Source organism: Callithrix jacchus, chromosome 13 (assembly GCF_049354715.1).
Source record: "Callithrix jacchus isolate 240 chromosome 13, calJac240_pri, whole genome shotgun sequence".
Lineage (NCBI taxonomy): Eukaryota > Metazoa > Chordata > Mammalia > Primates > Cebidae > Callithrix > Callithrix jacchus.
Window position 1 is genome coordinate 119,254,011 of NC_133514.1, and position 26,103 is coordinate 119,280,113.

General features: G+C 41.3%; 1 protein-coding gene across 7 annotated transcripts in view; it reads left to right on the plus strand.

Annotated features, from left to right (window-relative positions):
• Nucleotides 1-26,103, plus strand: part of ZNF236 (zinc finger protein 236) — a 161,687-nt gene that overhangs the window by 6,028 nt on the left and 129,556 nt on the right. The window contains exons 2-4 of one of the 7 annotated variants that reach the window (XM_078348280.1): nt 4,355-4,423; nt 11,511-11,630; nt 18,158-18,299. The exons of 2 other annotated variants lie outside the window; for them this stretch is intronic. The gene's annotated coding sequence lies outside the window, so the exon portion shown is untranslated. Of the gene's footprint in view, nt 1-4,354; nt 4,424-11,510; nt 11,631-12,206; nt 12,303-18,157; nt 18,300-26,103 lie in introns of all 7 variants that reach the window. 4 more of the 7 variants (XM_078348279.1, XM_078348283.1, XM_078348281.1 and 1 more) reach the window with 4 other exon arrangements.

The following is a 26,103-nucleotide window of genomic DNA, read 5'->3' on the forward strand; positions in this document are numbered from 1 at the left end:
GTGAGAAGTGAGCCTCATGGGTATGGAGGCGGGCAGCATTCATTCAGCACTTGGTGTGTCCCTTGCGCTCTCCTGGAGATAGGATGAGTGAGATATGCTTTTCTTCTGTATCGTAATTATTTTACCAGTAATGTGATCTTAATAAGGAATAATGTGACCTTGAAGTAAACCACATTTTGGAATCTTGTCTGACTTCCATCTGTTTTTTCCAATGGAATGGTACAAAATTTTTCTTTTTTCTTTTTTGAGGCCGAGTTTCGCTCTTGTCACCCAGGCTGGAGTGCAATGGCACAATCTCGGCTCACCGCAACCTCCGCCTCCTGGGTTCAAGCAATTCTCCTACCTCAGCCTCCCGAGTAGCTGGGACTACAGGCTGCGCCACCATGCCCAGCTAAGTTTTGTATTTTTAGTACAGACAGGGTTTCACCATGTTGACCAGGATGGTCTCCATCTCTTGACCTCGTGATCCACCCGCCTCGGCCTCCCAAAGTGCTGGGATTATAGGCGTGAACCACGGCGCCCGGCCAAAATAGTAACTTTCTAACAATATCAGGTATCTACCCAAGGATGAAACCCTCCACTCTCCATCGTTGAACTTTTTAGGTAGGCAGAAATTTAGAGTATTTATTTATTTATTTTGGAGATGGAGTCTTGCTCTGTTGCCCAGTCTGAAGTGCAGTGGCACAATTGCAACTCACTGCAACCTTCGCCTCTCAGGTTCAGGTGATTCTCCCACCTCAGCCTCTGGAGTAGCTAGGATTATAGGCACATGCCACCATGCCCAGCTAATTTTTTGTATTTTTAGTAGCAATGGAGTTTCGCCATGTTGGCCAGGCTTGTCTTAAACTCTTGACCTCAGGTGATCTACCTCCTTGGGCCCCTCAACGTGCTGGGATTACTTCACGTTTTTGAGAGGCAGGAGGCAGCTGGAACTGTAAGACCGTCAGGCTTCACTTGCTTCGTGGAGACAGCTTCTACTTAAAATAGTAACTTTCTAACAATGTCAGGTATCTACCCAAGGATGAAACCCTCCACTCTCCATAGTTGAACTTTTTAGGTAGGCAGAAATTTGGAGTATGTATTTATTTTGGATTCGGAGTCTCGCTCTGTTGCCCAGGCTAGTGTGCAGCGGCATGATCTTGGCTCACTGCAACCTCCGCCTCCTGGGTTCAAACAAGTCTCCCAAGTAGCTGAGACCACAGGTGCATGCCGCCATGCCACCACACCTGGCTAATTTTTTGTATTTTAGTAGAGATGGGGTTTCACCGTGTTACCCAGGCTGGTCTCAAACTCCTGAGCTCAGGCAATCTGCCCACCTCGGCCTCCCGAAGTGCTAAGATTACAGGCATGAGCCACTGTGCCCAGCCTAGAAGTATAGAGTATTTAGTATTTTGAAGGAAGTATGATCAGATAACCTCTTAAGATTTTATAATCCTGGTGTTAAGTAGTGACATCACATGGGTTCAAAGTCTTGATTTTTCACGAAAAACAAGCTTGGGAGAAGCCATAGTAAACCGTAATTCCTTATTAGATAAAGTCAATTCCACACTTTTGGAATGCTTATTATATTTCATGGCCTTTATGTTGTTTGTATATACAGAGATAGTACGTCTTTATTTTTCAAGCTATTTTTTGTCATAGAACTTTTCTTCACATGAAGTATCATGGCAAGGCCTGGAACAGGGCTCTCACCTTTGGCAGCTCATGCATTATGGAATCTCCTGGGGGAGCTTTTTAAAGATCCCAGTGACCAGGCCTCACCCCAGTCCCGTTCCATCAAGCCTGTGGGGTGTGTGTGTGTCGGAGGGGATCGCCAGTGCTTTTCAGGCCCCCCAGCTGACTCCACTGTTGGGTCAAGGCTGAGAAGCAAGGCCTGCGGCAGAGCTGTCCGGTTGAAGAGGTCAGGGAGTTAGAGAGAGCCTTCCCCTAAAATTTCTGTCAGCAAAGTTGGAAACCATTGCTTTAGTGGACTACAATTAAGAATTTATATGATCTAATAAACTGCCATGAACAAAGACTCTGTGCTCTTAATTCAGAAGTCCAAACCTCACGTCTGTGGGTGAGACAATCATGCAAACTAGTGAAGCCCTTAAAGGTAGCAAGTAGTGGCAATGACTCGTCAGCTCTAGGGACTGAGCGAATGGCAGAGCTCTTACTTTGTTCAAAGGGGCTGGCTCCTACTCCAGTCCATTTGGTTATTGCCGTAGCTTATGATTTCTTCTTTTTAGGTTTTTTTTTTTTGAGATGGAGTCTTGCTGTTTTGCCTAGGCTGGAGTGCAGTGGTGTGATCTTGGCTCACTGCAACCTCCACCTCCCGGGTTCAAGTGATTCTCCTGCCTCAGCCTCCTGAGTAGCTGGGACTACAGGCACGTGACACCATGCCTGGCTAATTTTTTGTATTTTTAGTAGAGACAGGGTTTCACCGTGTTAGCCAGGATGGTCTCGATCTCATAATGTTGTGATTTGCCTGCCTCGGTATGGGTGTGAGCCACCACGCCTAACCCTTTTTCATTTTTAATTGAGACAGGGTCTTGCTCTGTCACTCAGGCTGGAGTGCAGTGGCGTGATCTCAGCTCACTGTACTCTCCTCCTCCCTGGCTCAAACCATTCTCCCACCTCAGTCTCCCGAGTGGCTGGGACTACAGCCTCATGCCACCATGCCTGGCTAAGTTTTGTGTTTTCTGTAGAGATGGGGTTTCGCCATGTTGCTTAAGCTGGTCTCAAACTCCTGGACTCAAGTGATCCCCTGCCTCAGCCTCTGGAAATACTGGGATTCCGGGTATGAGCCACTGGGCCCAGCCAGCTTATGGTTTCTAAGAGAAGCCAGAAATGTGTCCATTTATTTGAAGCCTCTTCGTTGGTACATTTAAGTGACTATTTTAGTGGGTAAAAAACATCTGCCTAGGAAAGTGCACATGTTTTAGGTGAGGAGCTTCATGAGATTTTCTGTGAGCCAGCACCCCGAGCATGTTTGTGCCCATTCCAGTCACTGGCCCTCCTCCTACTGTTCTGGCTGGCTTCTGATACCATGTTAGCTTTACCTGTTTTTGAACTAAATTGAATTTATAGTATGAAACCATCTTTTTTCTGGCTTGATTCATTCAATATTTTTATGAGATCATTCCTGTTGCTATACAGCAGAACTGTGTTTATTTTGAAAGGGATGTAGTATTCCGTTATATGAGCCACCGGAATTACTCACTCTTCTACTCTTGATATTTGGGTTATTTCCAGTTTTTTGGCTATTTTGAATAAGTGTAGCTACAAACTTTTCTGTATTTCTGGGCCACAGTGGGTACAGCCAGCCAGTGACAGTCCTGGCTTCCTCTCCTACCAGGGGGGGATAAGAGTGCTTTTGTTCCCAGCTCAGCAACACTTAGCATCACCTCTCCCAGGGGATCCAATCTTTTGGCTTCCCTGGGCCATATTGGAAGAAGAATTGTCTTGGGCCACACATAAAATACACTAACACTAATGATAGCTGGTGAGCAAAAAAAAAAAAAAAAAAAGTGCTTTTATTGTTTAGCTGTTTTGGTATGTCTACACATACCAAATCTCATTTGATTTTGATTTTGAGTTTTATGCTAATGTCGTTTTTGTGTTTGTCAGCCATTTGTTCTTTTTTGCTAAGCTCCTGTTTAAGACCTTGGCCTGTTTTTCTACTGGGCATATATATTTTAAAATTGATACTTTCTTCCCCCCTTCTCACTACTGCACTTGACTGGTCTAAAAAAACAAAGTCTAAAAAAAAAATTAATACTTTCTTTTCTAGAACAGTGTCAGGCTTACCCAAAATTGAGCAGATAATATGGAGTGATACTATAGAGATACCTTGTCTCTCCTCACAGTTTCTCATATTACTAACATATTGCATTAATGTAGTCAGTTTAGCCAGTGTTGATACATTTTTATTAACTAAAGCCGATAGTTTGCATGAGGATATATTCTCTGTTTTGGGCATTCCATGGGTTGGACAAATGCACAGTGTCCCATATCTACCTTACAGTGTCATACAGAATAGTTTCACTGCCCTTCGTTCCCTCTATTCAGCCTTCCCTTCCCTGACCAAGGGCAACCACTGATATTTTTACTGTCCGTATCGTTTTGCCTGCCCCAGAATGTCACATAGTTGGAAGCATTCGGTATGCAACCTTTTCAGGTTGGCTTTGAGTAAGCAACATTCATTTTTATTCCTCCATGTCTTTTCAAGGCTGAATAGGTGTTTGATTTTGTTGCTGAATAATATTCCACTGTATGGATGTGTCACATTTATCCTTTTACATTTTGAAGGACATATTGGTTGCTTCCAGTTTTTAGCAATATGAGTAAAGTTGCTTTAAATATTTGTGTGCAGGTTTGTGTTGGACGTAAGTTCTCAAGTCATCGGGGTAAATCCCATGGACTATGACTGTTGGATTCTAAGGTAAAACTATGTTTAGTTTTTTCTAACAGGCTGCCAAACTGTTTTCCAAAGTGGTTGTACCATTTTGTATTTTCACCAGCAATGTTTCTATTGTACATCCTAACCAGCATTTGGGATTAATTAGCTTTTTGAATTTTAGCCATTCTTTTAGGAGTGTACTGGATATCTCATTTTAATTTGCAATTTTCTTTTTTTTTTGAGACGGAGTTTTACTCTTGTTACCCAGGCTGGAGTGCAATGGCGCGATCTTGGCTCACCGCAACCTCTGTCTCCTGGGTTCACGCAATTCTCCTGCCTCAGCCTCCTGAGTAGCTGGGATTACAGACATGCCCCATCGTGCCCAGCTAATTTTTTGTATTTTTAGTAGAGACGGGGTTTCACCATGTTGACCAGGATGGTCTCGATCTCTTGACCTCGTGATCCACCCGCCTCGGCGTCCCAAAGTGCTGGGGTTACAGGCGTGAGCCACTGCACCCGGCACTGCAATTTTCATTATATGTTTACTTTTCAACATACGACGTTGAGCATCTTTTCATAGGCTTAATTGCCATCTGTGTATCTTCTTTGGTGAAGAGTTGTATGCTGTTTTATTATGATTTATAGGAGTTCTTTATATACTCTGGATGCGTTTTTTATAGTCTCCTATTCATTCTTTTAAAAATACCTTCTGATTAAACAAGTTCTTAATACTGATTTGTCACTCCTTTCCTTTAATACTTTTGGGATCTATATATTATCTAAATAATATTTGACAACTGTAATATTTTCCTATGTTTTCATCTAGAGGCTTTATTGTTTTACTTCTCACCTTTATTTTATTTATTTGAGGCAGGGTCTTGCTCTGTCACCCAGGCTCTAGTGCAGTTGTGTGATTTTGGCTCACTGCAAAACCTCTGCTTTCTGGGTTAAAGTGATTCTTGTGCCTCAGCCTCCCGAGTAGCTCAGATTACAGGTGTGCACCAGCACACATGGCTAATTTTTTGTATTTTCAGTAGAGATGGGGTTTCACCATGTTGGCAAGGCTGGCTTCCAACTCCTGGCTTCAAGTGGCCCACCAGCCTTGGCCTCCCAAAGAGCTGGAATTACAGGCGTGAGCTGCTGCACCCAGCCGTATGTCTCACCTTTATTTTAACACTTCCATCTGAAAGGGATTTGAAAAGAAAGGTCAGGATTTCTCCTGACCAATGAATATCTGCACTATTTGTTGGGATTCCCATATGTGTCTATTTTTGTATACAGTTGCAAATCAGGTGAAGAATTGTTCTGTACCTGCTTCTTTTCCATTTTTTGTTGTTGTTGTGTTTCCTGGCTAGTCCATTTCATGCTGTCTTAATTAGCTATTCTGAGTCTTGGTATCTGGTATAGGAAATGTAAGTCGTGTACTTAGTTTTTAATTTTTGTGATCATCTTGACAATTGTTGGTATTTTTCAATTTCATGTAGATTTTTGAATCAACATATATGTTTTCATAAAAAAACTTGCTGGAATCTTGATCAAATTACATTGACTATCGATAATATGGGTGGAACTAATCTTTGCAACCTTGAGTCTTTGAATCTGAATATGATCTCTCCTGTCATTTCTTTCTCATTATCACCTCTCAGTAATGTTTTGGGACTTCAAGTTAGAGGACTTATACAAATATTGTTAAATTTACTCCTAGATATTTGATGTTTCCTGAAACTATTGTTGATAGTGTTTTTAAAATTTTATTCTCTATATGTTGTTTGTTTATAGAAATAAAATTGGTGTTTAAAAATTGATATTCTAGCCAAAGTCTTTTACATATTTATTATTTGTGATAGTTTGTCTGTAGATTCTTTTGGAATTTTCTCTATAATCATATTTGTAAATATCAACAGGTTTATTTCTTCATTTCTAATCTTGATCGTTTCTGTTACTTTTTTTTCTGGCTCATTGTACTGGCTAGGATCTCTTCTATAATCGTGAATAAATGTAGTGAATGATGGACATTCTTGACTTGTTCCTAACTGCAGGAGGAAAATTATATTATCAACTAGGGGTTTATTGTTGTTTTTTTGGGGGCGGGGGTGCAGGTAGATATTATTTATCAGATCATATAAGTTTTGTTTCTGTTTTGCTAAGTGTTTTTATCATGAATGGGTCTTGAATTTTATCATGTTTATTTTGTATGTATTGTGGTGATCATGTGATTTTTCATTTATATTTTGTCGATGGGGTGAAACACATTGATTTTTCTAATGGTAAGCCAAACTTACACTCCTGGGATACAAGCAAAGTTGCTGTGCTGTTACCCTTGTCTGTATATGTGGATTTGATCTGCACATACTTGGGGTTTCAGACCCATGTTTATGAGCCACACTGGACTGCGCTTTTATGTGTTTAGACTCCATTCTCAAGCTTTGATATCAGTATCTTGCTAGCCTCATAAGATAGCTTGGGAAGCCTTCCTTTATTTTCTTTTCTCGGTAACAGTTTATAGCAAGGTTGCCATTATGCTGTTTTAAAATCTTTGGTAGAATTTCCTGTTAGAGTCATTTGGGCTTTGAGATTTCTTTGGGGAAATTTTATTTTATGTTATTTTTAATTTTTAAAATAATTTTAAAAATAGACACGAGGTCTCGCCATGTTGCCCAAGCTTGTCTTGAACTCCTAGGCTCAGGCAATCCTCTCACCTAGGCCTCCCAAAGTACTGGAATTACAGGCAGGAGCCACCATGCCTGGGCCTTTTGGGGAAAATTTTAAATTGCAGAATCAATTTCCTTAATATATAAGACAACTCAAGTTTAAAATTTGTGTCACTTTTGGTAAGTTTTGTTTGTAAGAATCATCTAATATTTTAAGATTTATTAACATAACATTATTCATAAGTATCTCTTATTATCTTTTTATGACTATAGGCTTTGTAGTGATGGCTGTCTTCTTTTCTCTGATGGTGGAGATTGAGCTTTTTCCTAGTTTTTTCTTAGTCATGACAGGGTTTATCAATTATAATAATCTCAAAGAGCCAAGTTTAGACTTTCAATTCAATTAATAGATGTTTGTTTTGTATTTCATTAGTCTCTTCTCTTTATCGTTTTCCTCTTCCTACTTTCCTTAGGTTTTTTTTTTCATTTCAAGTTTTAATGAAAGCTTGTATGTAAGATCACTTTATTCGTAAACCTTCTCAATTGTTTCTTCCTTGTATTTGCCCTTTTACTTTTCTACTTGGCGAGATTTGGCTTTCCGTTCAAAGATCTTTTTGTGGTCTTCGTCCAGTTTTGGCCTAGTGATACCCACCTTGCAGGGGTGAATGCCTACACGGACAGTTGTGCCATTTGCCTTCTCCTGCTGCACCTACCAGTGTAGAGGACATATTTCTTCCTGTAAACCTGGACTACTTCGCCAGTTTGCTGACCTTTATAATGTCCTCATACAGCCTGAATTTCATCATCCTTTTGGATGGGCATGGATCAAACATTGTACTTCTCAGCTCTTTGGAAAGAGGGAAAGACATAAGGTGCATTGAAATACCTTTTGTGGTTTTGCTTTGGTTGGAAGTCAAAAAGGGATTGGACTTCATTTTGGTTGCACTCACTTCAGTGATGGCCACCAAAGGGAAGGGAACTACATGCTGCTTCTGGTTCTGTACCTATATTTTATTGTCTATTTTTTTTTCCCCCAGCTTCTTGATGTGGATACTTAACTAATTTTCAGCCTTTCTTATTTTCTGATATACACATTTACAGTTGTAGGTATTAAAGCTGTTGGCATTTCTGTAGTTTTAACTGTGTCCGCCAAATTTTGATATGGTTTATTCTTATCTTCATTAAGTTCAAGATTATTTTCTAATTTCTACTGTGATTTCTCATAAGTTATTGAAAAAGATGTGGCCTAATTTTAAAACTACCTTCATTGTCATTGATTTCTAGTTTACTTGGGTTGTTGTCAGAGAACTTACCCTGAATTATTTCATCATTTGAAACCTTCTTGAGTCTTTTCATGTTCTCTGGTTATATTTGGTAAATGTTCGGCGTGCACTTGAAAATAACATATATCAATTTTTTTCTGTCACTTAGAAAAGTGTATTAAATATTAAATTCTCCTATGAGTGTGAATTTCTCTATTCTTATATTCTGTCAATCTTTTTATTTTGAAGCTACATTTTTAACCATACAGATTTAAAGATCTTATACTTTCCTGGTATATTAACCGTTTTTATCTTTATGAAATAAATCATGCTTTGTATCTAGTATGATGTTTGCTGTGAAGCCTCGTTTGTTTAATATTGGTACACCTGCACCACGACTACTTTTGTTGGTGTTCTAATAGAATTTCTTTCTGCATTCTTTTACAAATGTACCCCTCTGTCCTTATACGTAAGTTGTATCTCTTGTAAGCAGCCTATAGGTATCTTTTCTAAGTATGGCCTGATAATCTTTGTCTTTAATTGATATGCTGATTTTAAGTACATTTAAGCCTGTTTTGAGACATAGTTTTCTGCCTGATTCATCATTTTATGTTCCCTTTTCTTTTTTGCATTCTTTTGGCTCAATAAGTATTTTTAAATGCCTTTATACCTCACCATCCATTAGCCTGCTATTTATACATTCTTTATACTTTTTTTCTTTGAGACATGGTCTCACTCTTTGAGTTGCCCAGGCTGGAGTGCAGTGGTGCGAGCATAGTTCCCTGCAGCCCCAAACCCCTGGGTGCAAATGATTCTCCTGCTTCACTCTCCCAAGTAGCTGGGACTACAGGTGCCCACCACCATGCCTGGCTACATTTTTATCTTTTATTTTTTAAAGACAGGATCTTGCTATATTGCCCTTAAACTCTTGGCCTCAAATTATCCTCCTGCCTTAGTCTCCCAAGTAGCTGGGACTGCAGGTGTAAACCACTATTCCTGGCCCTTTTCACCTCTTGATAGTACCCTTTGATGCACAAAAGTTTTTTATTTGTGTGTTTATTTATTTATTTTGAGACACGGTCTCGCTCTGACGCCCAGGCTAGAGTGGTGCCATCTTGGCTCACTGCAACCTCTGTCTCCTAGGTTCAAGTGATTCTCGTGCCTCAGCCTCTGGAGTAACTGGGATTACAAGCAAATTCTACCACCTCTGGCTAATTTTTTTTTTTTTTTGAGACAGAGTTTTACTCTTGTTGCCCAGGCTGGAGTGCAATGGGGCGATCTCGGTTCACTGCAATCTTTGCCTCCCGGGTTCAAGCGATTCTCCTGCCTCAGCCTCTTAAGTAGCTGATTACAGGCATGCACCACCATGCCCGGCTAGTTTTGTGTTTTTAGTAGAGTTGAGGTTTCTCCATGTTGGTTAGGCTGGTCTCAAACTCCTGACCTCAGGTGATCTGCCCTCTTCGACCTCACAAAGTATTGGGATTACAGGCGTGAGCCACCACGCCCAGCCTTATTAATTTTTGTATTTTTAGTAGAGATCGGTTTTTGCTATGTTGGTCAGGCTGGTCTTGAACTCCTGGCCTCAAGTGATACACCTGCCTCAACCTCCCAAAGTGCTGGGATTATAGGCATGAGCCACAGCGCCCATCCTTCACAAAAGTTTTAAATTTTAACGAAGTGTAATTTAGGTTTTTTCCCTTTGGTTATTTGTAGCTTTTGGTGTCAGATTTAAGATACTGTTGCCAGATTCATAGTTATGAAGCTTATGTTTTTCTTCTAAGAGTTTTATAATTTTAGTCCTTAAATTGAAGTCTTTGATCTGATTTAATTTTTGTAATGGTGTGAGGTGAAGGTCTGAATTCTTTTTTTTTTTTTGAGACAGAGTTTTGCTCTTGTTGCCCAGACTGGAGTGCAATGGTGGGATCTCGGCTCACTGCAACCTCTGCCTCCCAGGTTGAAGCAATTCTCTTGCTTCAGCCTCCCGAGTAGCTGGGATTACAGGCACCTGCCACCATGCCTGGCTAATTTTTTTATTTTAGTAGAGATGGGGTTTCACCATGTTAGCCAGGCTGGTCTCGAATTCCTGATGTCAGGTGATCCATCTGCCTTGGCCTCCCAAAATGCTGGGATTATAGGCCACTATGCCCAGCCTTTATTTTTTGCCTGTGTATATCCGCTTCTGCTAGAACTATTTATTGAAGAGACTATTTGCCTCATTGAATGATACTGCCATTCTTGTCAGAAATCAGTGGATACTATATATATGTGTGTTTACTTCTGGACTCACTAGTGTCTCCGTCCTTTCGCAAATTTCACACGGTTCTTATGTGGCAACGATACTTTATGTCAAGACACATTAAAATAAGTACGTAGCCATTAGAATTAGTTATTTATGTATCACTTAAAGTCACCTTGAAAATTGCCGGTGGTACCTGTCAGAAGAGACTGCATATTTTTAGGAAATACATACTTTTGCATCACTGGACAGCAAACTAGGCTCAAATACTCAACGTCACATTTATCAGCTTAAAAGTGCTTGGCAGAGAATATTCAACGGATGGGTTAAAAATATGTGGAGTGAAGTACATTGATCTTGGGCACAGTAGTGAGAAAGAGACAACTGTCTTTATTGTGTTAATTTTCATAAAATGATTATTTAGGAGAGCAACCAGTCTTTCCATCCCATGACTAAGACAGGGCCTTACCAGCTCTAGGAGATTATGGTTAAGTAAACAGTAGAGATTTTTACTGTAGAAAATAATGTATAGCGATCTAACCCTTTAATGCCTTTATCACTCAGGGACTTCACTGTGGTAGGAGGAGTGCGGTGAGGTGTGGAAAGCCGTGGAAATTTCAGGGATTGCCGTTGTGATGGCTGTGATTCCAGATGGAGTCACAGTTTACGGTTTAGTGCAGGAGTCGGCAAGCGTTCTTTCTGTCAAGGGTCATATGGTAAATGTTTTTGACTTCTTAGGTTGTATGACCTCTGCTGTACATCTAGCAGATCTGAGTAGTTTCAGTGAACCTTCATGTACCAAAAAGGCTAGACCATAGTTACTTGACCCCCAATCTAGAGGAAAAGACGGGAAGAGAAAACAAGTTACGTATTATAGCACTTGACTTTTGAGTAAACTATATGGATATATAATATACAGAGAAGAATAGAAATTGTGGTTGGCTCAATGAAATTTTCACAAAGAGAACTCACTTATGTAGGCAGCGCGCAGATGAAGAAAGAAGACATTGGTGGCACCCTAAGAAATCTTCATTAAGCTCCATCCCAGTAAGGACCCTCCTCTTTGCTACCAGCCACTTTCCTGATTTCTAACGACAAAGGTTAGTTTTGCCTATTTGTTGACCTTTTTAACTAAAACGAAACCGTACAGATTGTTTTCTTACATCTGGCTTCTTTTGGTAAAAATGTGAGATGCGTCCTGTTTTTGTGCAGAGCAGAAGTTTTCTCATTTCCACTGTTTGATAGTATTCCATCATAAAAACTGCTCTAACGTACTTGCGCATTCTGTTGTCGGAGGGCATTTGTGTTTTTCGTTGCTGCCCGTTGTAAATTGTGCTACTATGAATGTTTTAAACGTGGCTTTTCGGTGCACATACATACACGTTTCTGTTGGGTTTGCATTACCCAGTGCAACTGCTGGATTATAAGTGTGCACGTATTTAGCTTTATTTGGTGCTGCAAAATAGTTCTCAAGAGTTGCCATAGCAATTTTCATGCCCCCTGGCAGTATATGAGGTTTCCAGTGACTTTATTTCCTCATCAATCCATGGTGTTGTCTATCTTTTTCATTGTAGCCATCTGATTTTAAAAGTTATTTCACATTTATCATCTAACTGGAATCTTAGCAACCCTGTGAGTCAGTAGGACAGAAATCATTATCCTTCTCTTCGGTACAGACTCAGGCTGAGGGAGTTTATTTATTTGGCTTGCTGGAGACTCCCAACTCATAACTTGGCAGGAAGGAGACTCACCCTCAAGTCGTCTGACTCCAGGTGCTTATTTGTCAGTGTCTTCCCAGTCTCCGCCGTGTATTCATATTTTGATGTACAGATACCCACCTTAGAAGATGCATGTTTTATTGAAAATGGGGACAGAATCTCAGAGTGGGCTCTTCACAGTTCTCTGTGGCGCTCATTGGCTCTACTTGGTCTAAAAGTAAATAAGTGTGTTGTTTTGATGTCCACACAAATTGTATGTTTGTAGACGTGAAAATAGAATAATGGCAGTGAACAGAACAAGAAATTATGCTACATATAGAAAATCAGTTTTTTGGCATTGTCAAGGGAAGCACTCTGCTTTGCAGCATGCTGCTGGATCATTTTCAGAAAGACCCTGTTGCTTTCAGATCCCGAGCCTAGAATTCTTAGAGTTCTGGTTACAGGGGAGGCTATAGACACTTGAGGTGTTATTTTATTATAATTTATTATGCTGTGGTTTTGTTTAATTTGGATAATGTGCATGTAGTGCCTGATCACACATCTTTCCAAGTTTACAGTCTTTCTTTTTTTTTTAATATATATATTTTTTATCGCATTTTAGGTTTTGGGGTACAGGTGAAGGACATGCAAGATTTTTGCATAGGTACACACATGGCAGTGTGATTTGCTGCCTTCCTCCCCATGCTATCTCTCCCCAACTCCCCACCCCGATGTCCCTCCCCTGTTTCCCCCCAACAGACCCCAGTGTGTGATGCTCCCCTCCCTGTGTCCAGGTGTTCTCATTGTTCAACACCCACCTATGAGTGAGAACATGCGGTGTTTGATTTTCTGTTCTTGTGTCAGTTTGCTGAGAATGATGGTTTCCAGGTTTATCCCTGTCCCTACAAGGGACACAAACTCATTGTTTTTCATGGCTGCATAATATTCCATGTGTATACGTGCCACATCTTCCCTGTTCAGTCTATCATCGATGGGCATTTGGGTTGGTTCCAGGTCTTTGCTATTGCAAACAGTGCTGCAATGAACATTCGTGTGCATGTGTCCTTATAGTAGAATGATTTATAGTCCTTTGGATATATACCCAGTAATGGGATTGCTGGGTCAAATGGAATTTCTATTTCTAGGTCCTTAGGAATCGCCACACTGTCTTCCACAATGGTTGAACTAATTTATACTCCTACCAACAGTGTAAAAGTGTGGCTATTTCTCCACATCCTCTCCAGCATCTGTTGTCTCCAGATTTTTTAGTGATCGCCATTCTAACTGGCGTGAGGTGGTATCTCAATGTGGTTTTGATTTGCATTTCTCTAATGACCAGTGATGATGAGCATTTTTTCATATGTTTGTTGGCCTCATGTATGTCTTGTTTTGTAAAGTGTCTGTTCATATCCTTTGCCCACTTTTGAATGGGCTTGTTTGTTTTTTTCTTGTAAATCTGTTTTAGTTCTTTGTAGATTCTGGATATCAGCCCTTTGTCAGATGGGTAGACTGCAAAAATTTTTTCCCATTCTGTTGGTTGCTGATTCACTCTAATGCCTGTTTATTTTGCCGTGCAGAAGCTGTGGAGGCTGATTAGGTCCCATTTGTCTATTTTGGCTTTTGTTGCCAATGCTTTTGGTGTTTTGGTCATGAAGTCCTTGCCTACTCCTATGTCCTGAATGGTTTTGCCTAGATTTCCTTCTAGGGGTTTTATGGTGTTAGGTCTTATGTTTAAGTCTTGAATCCATCTAGCGTTACTTTTAGTGTAAGGTGTCAGCAAGGGGTCCAGTTTCTGCTTTCTGCACAGTGCTAGCCAGTTTTCCCAACACCATTTATTAAATAGGGAATCCTTTCCCCATTGCTTGTTTTTGTCAGGTTTGTCAAAGATCAGATGGTTGTAGATGTGTTATGTTGCCTCTGAGGCCTCTGTTCTGTTCCATTGGTCTATATCTCTGTTTTGGTACCAGTACCATGCTGTTTTGATTACTGTAGCCTTGTAGTATAGTTTGAAGTTCGGTAGTGTGTTGCCTCCCACTTTGTTCTTTTTGCTTAGAATTGACTTGGCTATGCAGGCTCTATTTTGGTTCCATTTGAAGTTTAAGGTGATTTCTTCCAGTTCTGTGAAGAAGGTCATTGGTAGCTTGATGGGGATAGTTGTTGAATCTGTAAATTACTTTGGGCAGTATGGTCATTTTCACAATATTGATTCTTCCTAACCATGAATGTTGAATGTTTCTCCATCTGTTTGTGTCCCCTCTTATTTCCCTGAGCAGTGGTTTGTAGTTCTCCTTGAAGAGGTCCTTTATGTTCCTTGTTAGTTGTATTCCTAGGTATTTTATTCTCTTTGTAGCAATTGTGAATGGCAGTTTGTTCTTGATTTGGCTCTCTTTAACTTTGTTATTGGTGTAGAGGAATGCTTGTGATTTTTGCACATCGATTTTGTATCCTGAGACTTTGCAGAAGTTGCTTATCAGTTTCAGGAGATTTTGGGCTGAGACAATGGGGTCTTCTAAATATACTATCATGTCATCTGCAAATAGAGACAATTGGACTTCCTCCTTTCCTATTTGAATACGCTTTATTTTTTTTCTTGCCTGATTGCTCTGGCTAGAACTTCCAGTACTATATTGAATAGGAGTGGTGAGAGAGGGCATCCTTGTCTAGTGCCGGATTTCAAACGGAATGCTTCCAGTTTTTGCCCATTCAGTATGATATTGGCTGTTGGTTTGTCATAAATAGCTTTTATTATTTTGAGATACGTTCTATCAATACCGAGTTTATTGAGGATTTTTAGCATAAAGGGCTGTTGAATTTTGTCAAAGGCCTTCTCTGCATCAACTGAGATAATCACGTGGTTTTTGTCTTTGGTTCTGTTTATGTGGTGAACTATGTTCATAGACTTGCATATGTTGAACCAGCCTTGCATCTCCTCCCCGGGATGAAACCTACTTTATCATGGTGGATAAGCTTTCCGATGTGCTGTTGCAACCAGTTTGCCAGTATTTTATTGAAGATTTTTGCATCTATGTTCATCACGGATATTGGCCTGAAGTTTTCTCTTCTCGTTGAGTCTCTGCCGGGTTTTGGTATCAGGATGATGTTGGTCTCATAAAATGATTTGGGAAGGATTTCCCCTTTTTGTATTGTTTGGAATAGTTTCAGAAGGAATGGTACCAGCTCCTCTTTGTATGTCTGGTAGAATTTGACTGTGAACCCATCTGGACCTGGGCTTTTTTTGTGTGGTAGGCTCTTAATTGCTGCCTCAACTTCAGACCTTGTTATTGATCTATTCAGGGTTTCGACTTCTTCCTGGTTTAGGCTTGGGAGGATGCAAGTGTCCAGGAATTTATCCATTTCTTCCAGGTTTACTAGTTTATGTGCATAGAGTTGTTTGTAATAATCTCTGATGATGGTTTGTATTTCTGTGGAATCTCTGGTGATATCCCCTATATCGTTTTTTATTCCATCTATTTGATTATTCTTTCTTTTCTTTTTTATTAATCTAGCTAGTGGTCTATCTATTTTGTTGATCTTTTTGAAAAACCAGCAGCTCCTGGACTTACTGATTTTTTTGAAGGGATTTTTGTGTTTCTATCTCCTTCAGTTCTGCTCTGATCTTAGTTATTTCTTGTCTTCTGCTAGGTTTTGAGTTTTTTTGATCTTGCTCCTCCAGCTCTTTCAATTTTGACGATACGGTGTTGATTTTAGATCTCTCCTTCTCATGTGGGCAAATATATATTGCTATATATTTTCCCCTAGAGACTGCTTTAAATGTGTCCTAGAGACTGCTTTAAATGTATAGCAAATATATATTGCTATATATTTTCCCCTAGAGACTGCTTTAAATGTGTCCCAGAGATTCTGGTATATTGTGTCTTTGTTCTTATTAGTTTTGAACAACATCTTTACTTCTGCCTTCATTTCATTGTTTTTCCAGTCAACATTCAAGAGCCAGTTGTTTAGTTTCCATGAAGCTGTGCGGTTCTGAGTTAGTTTCTGAACTCTGAGTTCTAACTTGATTGCACTGTGGTCTGAGAGACTGTTTGTTATGTTTTCGGTTCTTTTGCATTTGCTGATGAGTGATTTACTTCATTCATTTAATTATGTGGTCAATTTTAGAGTCAGTGTAATGTGATGCTGAGAAGAATGTATATTTTGTGGATTTGGGGTGGAGAGTTCTGTAAATGTCTATTAGGTTTACTTGGTCCAGGTCTGAGTTCAAGTCCTGGATATCCTTGTTAATTTTCCATCTCATTGATCTGTCTAATATTGACAATGGGGTGTTAAAGTCTCTCACTGTCATTGTGTGGGAGTCTCAGTCTCTTTGTAAGTCATTAAGAACTTGCCTTATGTATCTGGGTGCTCCTGTATTGAATATGTATATATTTAGGATCGTTAGCTCTTCTTGTATTAATCTTTTTACCATTATGTAATATCCTTCTTTGTCTCTTTTGATCTTTGTTAGTTTAAAGTCCTATTTTATCAGAGATGAGAATTGCAACTCCTACTTTTTTGTGCTCTCCATTTGCTTGGTAAATCTTCCTCCAGCCCTTTATTTTGAGCCTTTGTGTATCCTTGCATATGAGATGGGGTTCCTGGATATAGCACACTGATGGGTTTTGGCTTTTTATCCAATTTGCCGGTCTGTGTCTTTTGATTGGGGCATCTAGCCCATTTACATTTAGGGTTAATATTGTTATGTGTGAATTCGATCCTGCCATTTTGATGCTAGCTGGTTGTTTTACCTGTTAGTTGATGCAGTTTTTTCATTGTGTTGATGCTCTTAACCATTTGGTATGTTTTTGGAGTGGCTGGTATTGGTTGTTCCTTTCTATGTTTAGTGCCTCTTTCCGGATCTCTTGTAAAGCAGACCTGGTGGTGATGAAATCTCTGAGTACTTGCTTGTTCACAAAGGATTTTATTTTTCCTTCACTTATGAAACTTAGTTTGGCTGGATATGAAATTCTGGGTTGAAAGTTCTTTTCTTTAAGGATGTTGAATATTGGCCCCCACTCTCTTCTGGCTTGTAGGGTTTTTGCTGAGAGATCTGCTGTGAGTCTGATGGGCTTCCCTTTGTGGGTAACCCAGCCTTTCTTTCTGGCTGCCCTTAGCATTTTCTCCTTCATTTCAACCCTGGTGAATCTGATGATTGTGTGCCTTCAGGTTGCTCTTCTTGCAGAATATCTTTGTGGTGTTCTCTGTATTTCCTGGACTTGAATATTGGCCTGCCTTGCTAGTTTGGGGAAATTTTCCTGGATAATATCCTGAGGAATATTTTCCAGCTTGGATTCATTCACTCTGTCCTGGTCAGGTACACCTATCAAACGTAGATTAGGTCTTTTCACATAATCCCATATTTCTTGGAGACTTTGTTCATTCTTTTTTACCCTTTTTTTCTCTAATCTTGCCTTCTCATTCTATTTCACTGAGTTGATCTTCAACTTCTGATATCCTTTCTTCTGCTTGGTCAATTCGGCTGTTGAAACTTGTGTATGCTTCGCGAAGTTCTCGTGCTGTGTTTTTCAGTTCCATCAATTCACTTATATTCCTCTCTAAGTTGTTTATTCTCGTTAGCATTTTATCAAATCTTTTTTCAAGGTTCTTAGTTTCTTTGCATTGGGTTAGAACATGTGCTTTTAGCTCACAAAGTTTCTTATTACCCACCTTCTGAAGCCTGATTCTGTCAATTCATCACACTCATTCTCCATCTAGCCTTGTTCCCTTGCTGGTGAGGAGTTGTGATCCCTTGGAGGAGAGGCATTCTGGTTTCACATATTTTCATCCTTTTTGTGCTGGTTTCTTCCCATCTTTGTGGATTTATCCACCTGTCGTCTTTGTAGTTGCTGACTTTCAGATTGGGTCTCTGAGTGGACGTCCAGTTTGTTGATGATTAAGTTATTTCTTTCTATTTTTTATTTTTCCTCTAACAGTCTGGCCCCTCTGCTGTAGGACTGCTGAGGTCCACTCCAGGCCCTGCTTGCCTGGGGATCACCTGCAGCGGCTGCAGAAGAGTAAGGGTTGCTTCCAGTTTCTTCTGCTGCTCTCTTTGTCCCAGAAGGATACCCGCCAGAGGTCAGTCTGAGCTCTCCTTTATGAGGTGACTCTTTGTATATACAGGGGTCAGGGGGCTGCTTGAGGAGACAGTCTGCCTTTTATAGGAGCTCAAGTGCTGAGCTGTGAGCTCAGTTGTTCTTTCAGAGCTGCTGGGCAGGTATGTTTAAATCTGCTGCAGCAGAACTCATAAACCCCTTTTTAAATTTTTTTTCCCCAGGTGCTCTGTCCCGGGGAGTTAGGGCTTTATTTATGAGTTTCTGTTGTGCTGCTGCCTTTTTTCAGGGCTGCCCTGCCCAGCAAAGAGGCAGCCTAGTCACTGTCTGCCTGCAGAGGCTTTGCTGAGCTGCTGTGGGCTCCTCCCAGCTGCCGTGTGAATTTCCCTGCAGTCCTGTTTATACGGGTGTAGTTAGAACTGCCTCGGCAATGGCGGCCCACCTCTATAATGGTGGACTCTCTCTGTAATGACGGGCTGCCTCGGCAATGGCGGGCTGCCTCAGCAATGGCAAACTACCTCTGTCGTGGCGGACTGCCTCGGTATTGGCAGACACCCCTCCCCCACAGAGCTGGACCATCCTGGGTTCAGCTGTGCTTGCTGTGAAACTCTCAATCCAGAGCGTTCCCGATTGCTGTTTTTTTTTGGGGGGTGGGACCAGCTGAGCCTGATCACCTGGCTCCCTGCCTCAGAGCCTTTTTTTTTTTTTCAGTTGCATGGTTGACTCTGTCTACCAGGTGTTCCAGTCATCTGTTGAAAAGGCACCGGAATCTGTGTCATTTCCCATGTGGCAACCCACTGTGCCAGATGAAATAGCCATGCTGAGATTCATGATGCTTTTTTGCCCAGGAATCTCCTGGCCTGGCTCCATTTCAGTTCCCTTTTTAATCAGTTGAATGGGTGACTCTGTCTGCCAGGAGCTCCAATCGCCAGGTAAAATGGCACCCGGACCTGGGTGTTTTGTATGGAGAACTGCTTTGCAGGGGCGCCAGCAAATCAGCCGCATGGGTGAAAACAGCCTTGCCAGCTAAATCAGCTGGGCTGGCCAAACCAACGGTGCTGGTGACCCTTGGGGCTCCTCTGCCTGGGAATCTCCTGGTCTGTGGGCAATAAAAATCCATCTGGAAATGCGGCGTCCACTCACCCTCTGTGCTTTTGCTGGGAGCTGCAATCCTGAGGTGCTCCTAATCAGCCTTCTTGGATCCCTCCCCTACAGTCTTTCTTTAGAAAGAAAAATTTACAGATAGAATTTCAAAGGGAGTTGATGTTCCTTTAAAAAATGAGGGAGACTTAATAACATTAAGCATGAAAAGAAAGAGTTTACATGAATACATACAGATGCTGACAAAATGAGCATTGAAATGCCTGGGTAAAGGTGAACTTTTGTTTTTTTGAGAGAGAGAGTCTCACTCTGTCACTGAGGCTGGAGTGCAGTGCTTAGATCTCAGCTCACTGCAACTTCTGCCTCCAGGGTTCAAGTGATTCTTTTTACTGCATCCTGTTTTATCAGCATGGTCTTTATAACCTGTTTTGTTTTTTTTTTGAGATGGAGTCTTGCTCTGTCGCACAGGCTGGAGTGCAGTAGCGCATCTCAGCTCACTGCAACCTCCATCTCCCAGGTTTAAGCAGTTCTACTGCCTAAGCCTCCTGAGTAGCTGGGATTATAGATTCGCACCACCACGCCCAGCTAATTTTAGTATTTTTAATGGAGTCAGAGTTTTACCATGTTGGTCAGACTGGTCTTGAACTGCTGACCTCAGGTGATCCACCTGTCTTGGCCTCCCAAAGTGCTGGGATTACAGGCATGAGTCACTGCCCCTGGCCAGGTGAACCTGTCTTGGAAAACAGTTTGCTGTAAGAATATGAGCAAACTGACACTATTAGGGACCATTTACTGAGTTTCATAACAGATATTTATCATGTCACACTTGTACTTTATATCATTTTTATGGCAAATACCAAAGTTTTGGAATTTAATTGTTTCACTGAAACAACTCATGCCTTTGATAACTAGGGTCCTGCTTTGGCTTGGCTCTTAATTGAATAAACAGTCTTAGGCTTACATATTAATTTATGTTATTGCTGACAAAATCCAAGTTTGTCTGTTGTTTTTACACTAGGCTTAAAGTAGCAACTGAGGTCCTTGTATTTTGTTTGTTTGTTTGTTTGTTTGAGATGGAGTTTTCCTCTTGTCTCCCAGGCTGGAGTGCAATGGTGCGAATCTCAGCTTACTGCAACCCCTGCCTCCCAGGTTCAAGCAATTCTCCTGCCTCAGCTTCCAGAGTACCTAGGATTACAGGCTTGGGCCACCATGCCTGGCTAATTTTTGTATTTTTAGTAGAGACGGGGTTTTGGTATGTTGGCCAAGATGGTCTTGAACCCCTGACCTCAGGTGATCTGCCCCCCCCTTGGCCTCCCAAAGTGTTGGGATTACAGACATGAGCCACTGCGCATGGCCCAGCAACTGGGGTCTTATCTCAGAAGCCATTATCTTAAGCATAAGTAATTAGGAGAGTGTCCTGGATTATTAATTGAAAATTAGTACTAGTTATGCCACTGGTTAATTATGTAAATTTGACTAAGTGGCTTCATTTCTCTGGGTGTGAGTTTTCTTAGCTGTACAACAAGGGCGTGGACAATATGACTCACCTCCCCCCCACCTCCCATAAAGTTATTTTATTTATGTTTAATTATTTTTGGTAATACATTATCAGGATTCAGCATTCACCTGTGATAATTATGTATGTCTCCCTCACCAGCCCCCATTTCCAGTCAGATAGTTGCCTTTTTCACAGGCAACCAATGCTACTTTTTTCCTGTGGTTTTACAGGTATTTTTTTTGAATATATAAGTAAATGCATGGTATATCTCTGCTCCCTGAGACTTTTTTTTTTTTTTTTAGAAGTGATACCATTCAGAACATACTCCTTTTCCTGTTGAATACAGGTTAGGGATGAATTTTCCATATGAGTTACATTTCATTTCCATTTGAGTACCCCCTTATGAGTAAATCCATTTGAACAGATAATCAGTAAGATTCAGAAAGGACTGGCGTCTTCTCTGGTTCACTGTACGATTCAGAAAGGGCAGGAGTCTTCTCCGGTTCTCTCTACTTCCCAGTGCAGGTGCTTTTGAGTAACAGGCGAGTGCTCCTTTCTGGAAGAAAGCAGGTGCCCGTGGCTGGTGGTGGTAGCCAGTCTGAGCATTTGGCTTTCTGAGAGACTCTACAAAGAAAATTATGCAGACTTATTTCAGCCAGCTCTTGGGAACAACCACGTGGGCCAGGTATGTGTGTATAAAATAAGAATAGTTAAAGGGTACTTAAGCTGGGAAAAGACTGAATCTAGTATAGGCAGTTTTGAGGGGGAGGACATGAGCCAGTGAGGCTGAAGGTGGGAATTAGATAAATTGGTTTTGGGAGCTTCAGACAATGGGGAAGAAGGTTAAAAAAAAAAAAAAAAGCCACTAGCGCCTGTCTATCTCCAAATATTTAACATGTGTTTGTTAGGTACACATTATGTGCCAGGTTTTGAAGCAGAAAGTGTTCCAGGATCCAAACACTTCAGAGTTTTACCTGATAAAGACCAGCTGTGTTAAAACCTGAATGCTGACAAATGTGGGAGGAGCGGTGGAAAACAGGGAAGAAGGTAGAAGGGAGTTTTAAATACAAGAAGAGGCTGGGCACAGTGGCTGAAGCCTGTAATCCCAGCATTTTGGGAGGCTGAGGCAGCATCAGGAGTTCCAGACCAGCCTAACCAATGTGGTGAAACCCGGTCTCTACTAAAAATGCAAAAATTAGCCAGGCCTGGTGGCGCATGCCTGTAATTCCAGCTACTCCAGAGGCTGAGGCAGGAGAATTACCTGAACCTGGGAGGCGGAGGTTGCAGTGAGTGGAGATGGCACACTGACCTCCAGCCTGGGCGACAGAGTAAGACTCCGTCTCAAAAAGAACAAAAAGAAAGGATAGTAAAGATGACCTAAAGTGGTAGCAGTTTGGAGTGGCATGATGCCTGTCAGGCATCCCAAGTGTACTTGTGATGACACAGCGTGTGGTGTCAGGATGAGAGGGTGGGAGCAGCGCAGGTGCCTGGCCAGAGGGCTGTCGTCTTGGAGGAATAGCGGGTGAGGAAGTAGGGACCTGAGGGTGGTGTACACTGAGAGCAGAGTGAGGAAGATCAACCGTATTTTAGAAAGACTTTTATTCAAAATGTAAAAACAAAAACATAAAAAGCTCAAGGGCTAGCTCAGTTATTTTAGAAAGCACGCAGAAACTGAAACTGTTTTATCTCTCATTTTAATATGAAATACATCAAGACTTATGGATAACTGAGATTTTAAATGCACACTGCTTAAGAGTTTTTCATAAGAGGCCAATTTGAATGAAATCCATGGAATGCTGTGAATGCAGTAAGTTTTGTTGGAATTTGGCCTCAAATAGACATTTTGTATAAATCAATGTAGGGTCTCTAGGCGGGGAATAAAAGACCTTTGCTATTAAGATTTAGCTGATTAGCCTGATTGGTGGGCCTGATGGGGGTAGAAGATCCAATTTTTAAGATAGCTTATCTAGTCCCAAGTCGTGACAAACCAGTCCTGAATATAGTCATGTAGTAGTGGGATTGTGGAGTGATGAGTCGGGCATTGAGTAAAGAGATGGCCATAGCCCTAAGTTATTGGCAGTTCCTTGTCCCAGTAGCTGCAGGAAGCATTGTCTCATTTATTCCACGCAACTCTGAGATAAGCTTTATTATTTTGGGGGTGGTAGACAACTATTATGTTCTATTTAGAATCGTTATGTAAAGACTTAAACTGATTTTGAAACTAGTCTCTATGTAAGGCAAACAGAGCTGCTCATTTTCTTATCATTGTCCAATCGGTTTTTGTTTAATTTTCATAGTTTAGAGTTCTTGGTAGCAGAAAGGGTGAATAATTAAAGCAAACAGTGGTCATATTTTTATGTGAGGTGGCTGTCTGGGTAAACTGCCTTGGAATTCTACATATGCATCCCCTGTATACAGTGAACTCTTACAGTGACCTACACTCTGTTTTCTTAAGGGGAAGAAATACATAGCTGAAAAGTACTGTTGTAGGTGAATTGTTAGATTTGGTAACAGTTAAACGCAGGCAGCTTTGTGTGCATTTTGGTGTGTGTGTTTGTGTAGGAATGCAGAGAATACCTATTCTGACTTGGGAGGCATTAGGAATATCTGCTGCTAAAAACCTCAAGTCCTTTTAGCTGCCTTTAACAAAATGCAGCTGTCCCCCAGAAGGCCATTCTATGAAGAGGGTCATTGATTTGATCGCATCTTTCTTTGCTCACTGGTCCCCTAATGGATTTGATGGTCCCTGGGGCTGCGGAGACCCCTGAACAATGGAGGTGTGCGGAGAGGTGTGCATACATACATGTGTGAGTGTGCAGTTCAGGGCCCCTCTCAGTCAACAGCCCTTATCTAAGGATGCGTGGATTAGAGATTCTGTCTCTTTTTAAAAACAGGGACAGCGTCTGGCTATGTTGTCCAGACGGGTCTCAAACTCCTGGCCTCAAGCAGTTATCCTGGCTTCACCTTCCAAAGTGCAGGCATTACAGGCATGAGCCACCATGCCCAGCCAGGTTGCATTAATTTAATAGACCTCTTTCTGAACAACAGATACTCTGGGGACCAGAAATTTGAATAAACTTGAAGGCATGATGGACCAAAGGTGTTATTTGAGGCCTGGGACACTGCCCAGAAAGAGCTGACTCTGAGCAGAAGGAAAGGAAGTGGAGGCAGAATGGGGGCGGTGGAGGCCACCTTGTCCTGGCAGGAAGGCATCAGGGTGGAAGGTGTTTCCACAGAGCGAAGGGAACCACAGGGGACCTGTGCAAAGGTGTGCCCCCAGGCAGAGTGAGAGCCTAGACCGTCTTTGGGTTTCAAAATTATGCCCACTGTGGAAACTAAACCGTTTTGTTGCTTTAAAAAACTTTTCCAGTCACTTTAATTTGAATTATTGTTTTAAGTTTGTGTCTGAACCAAATTAATATTTATTATATCACTGTTTGGAAGAAAAGACTTACTGAAAAAATTATTATTTTTTGAGTTCGTTAAGGAGGAAAGTCTTACTTCTTAAGATAACTGTTTTTCTGGAAAAGTCTTAATTCATAAGTAAATCTACATTTTTTCTTCTTTTTTTCTTTTGAGACACAGTCTCCCAATGTTGCCCAGGCTGAAGTACAGTCATGCGATCTCAGCTCACCGCAACTTCTGCCTTCTGGGTTCAAGTAATTCTCCTGTCTCAGCCTCCCTAGTAACTGGGATTACAGGCACACTCTGTCAAGCCCAGCTAATTTTTGTATTTGTAGTGGAGAGGAGAGGGTATCACCATGTTGGCCAGGCTGGTCTTAAACTCCTGACCTCTGGTGATCCACCTATTTTGGCCTCCCATAGTGTTGGGATTACAGGCATTAGTCACTGTCCCTGGCCTTAACATCATTTTCCAATTTTTTTTTTTTTGAGATGGAATTTCGCTCTTGTTACCCAGGCTGGAGTACAATGGCGTGATCTCGGCTCACCGCAACCTCCGCCTCCTGGGTTCAGGCAATTCTCCTGCCTCAGCTTCCTGAGTAGCTGGGATTACAGGCACGCGCCACCATGCCCAGCTAATTTTTTTTGTATTTTTTTTTTTTAGTAGAGATGGGGTTTCACCATGTTGACCAGGATGGTCTCGATCTCTTCACCTTGTGATCCACTCGCCTCGGCCTCCCAACATTTTTCAATTTTAAATGTATACTTCATGCCTCCTAGGGTTTTATCTATCAATTTCAGTGAATTTCTTCTCATTTTGGGACAACATATTAAGTGGTTTCAACATAGAGACTGTGAAAATGATTTTATCATCCTCAGATAGCTTTTCAATTTTGCATTTCAGAAATTAAGTTGAGGAGCTCTTTTGTTAATGTATTCAGCCTTTAGGTTAAAACACTTATAACTGTGTTTTTAAAACCCAATTTTCAACAGATATTTTATTTGTTCCTTCCTAACTTCGAAACTGTTTCTTACACTACAGTTTCCCAAGGGAACTGTGTATCAATTGCTGTGGTCCCAACAATCATACTCTTTTCTTTGGGCCTGGGAAGTCATAAGACATTTGCTGTTAGTTTGAGTGCAGAAAATTTGAAAGTATGGTCTTTGAACAGAATGTGAATATAGTTAAGAATAAATAGAATAAAAATCATGCAGGCTGGGCGGGGTGGCTCATACCTGTCATCCCAGCATTTTAGGAGGCCAAGATGGGCAGATTATCTGAGGTTGGGAGTTTGAGACCAGCCTGACCAACATGGAGAAACCTCATCTCTACTAAAAATACAAAAAATTAGCAGGGTGTGGTGGCGCATGCCTATAATTCCAGCTACTTGGGAGGTTGAGGCAGGAGAATCGCTTTAACCTGGGAGGTGGAGATTGCAGTGAGCTGAGATCATGTCACTGCATTCCAGCCTGGGCAACAAGAGACTCCGTTTCCAAAAAAAAAAAAAAAAAAAAAGATGCGTATATTTTACTTAGTAGACTCACTTTTTATGTATGAAGTTGCATTCTTTTCAATTACCTTACATTTCTTGAAGCTGGAATTCACCTTTTCTCAAGGTTCTGCTAGAAAAATGTTTGCAGTTGTTGCTGACTTCTTCCACCCTGTCTCTGCCCCCTCCCACGTGGGCTTCACCTGCCTCCTGTCTTTTGGAATCTCCTGGTCCTTGCTAAGGGGCAGATTCAATCTTGGGCCAGGAGACTCTTAGAAATGGAAACTGCAGGGCCGGGCGCGGTGGCTCAAGCCTGTAATCCCAGCACTTTGGGAGGC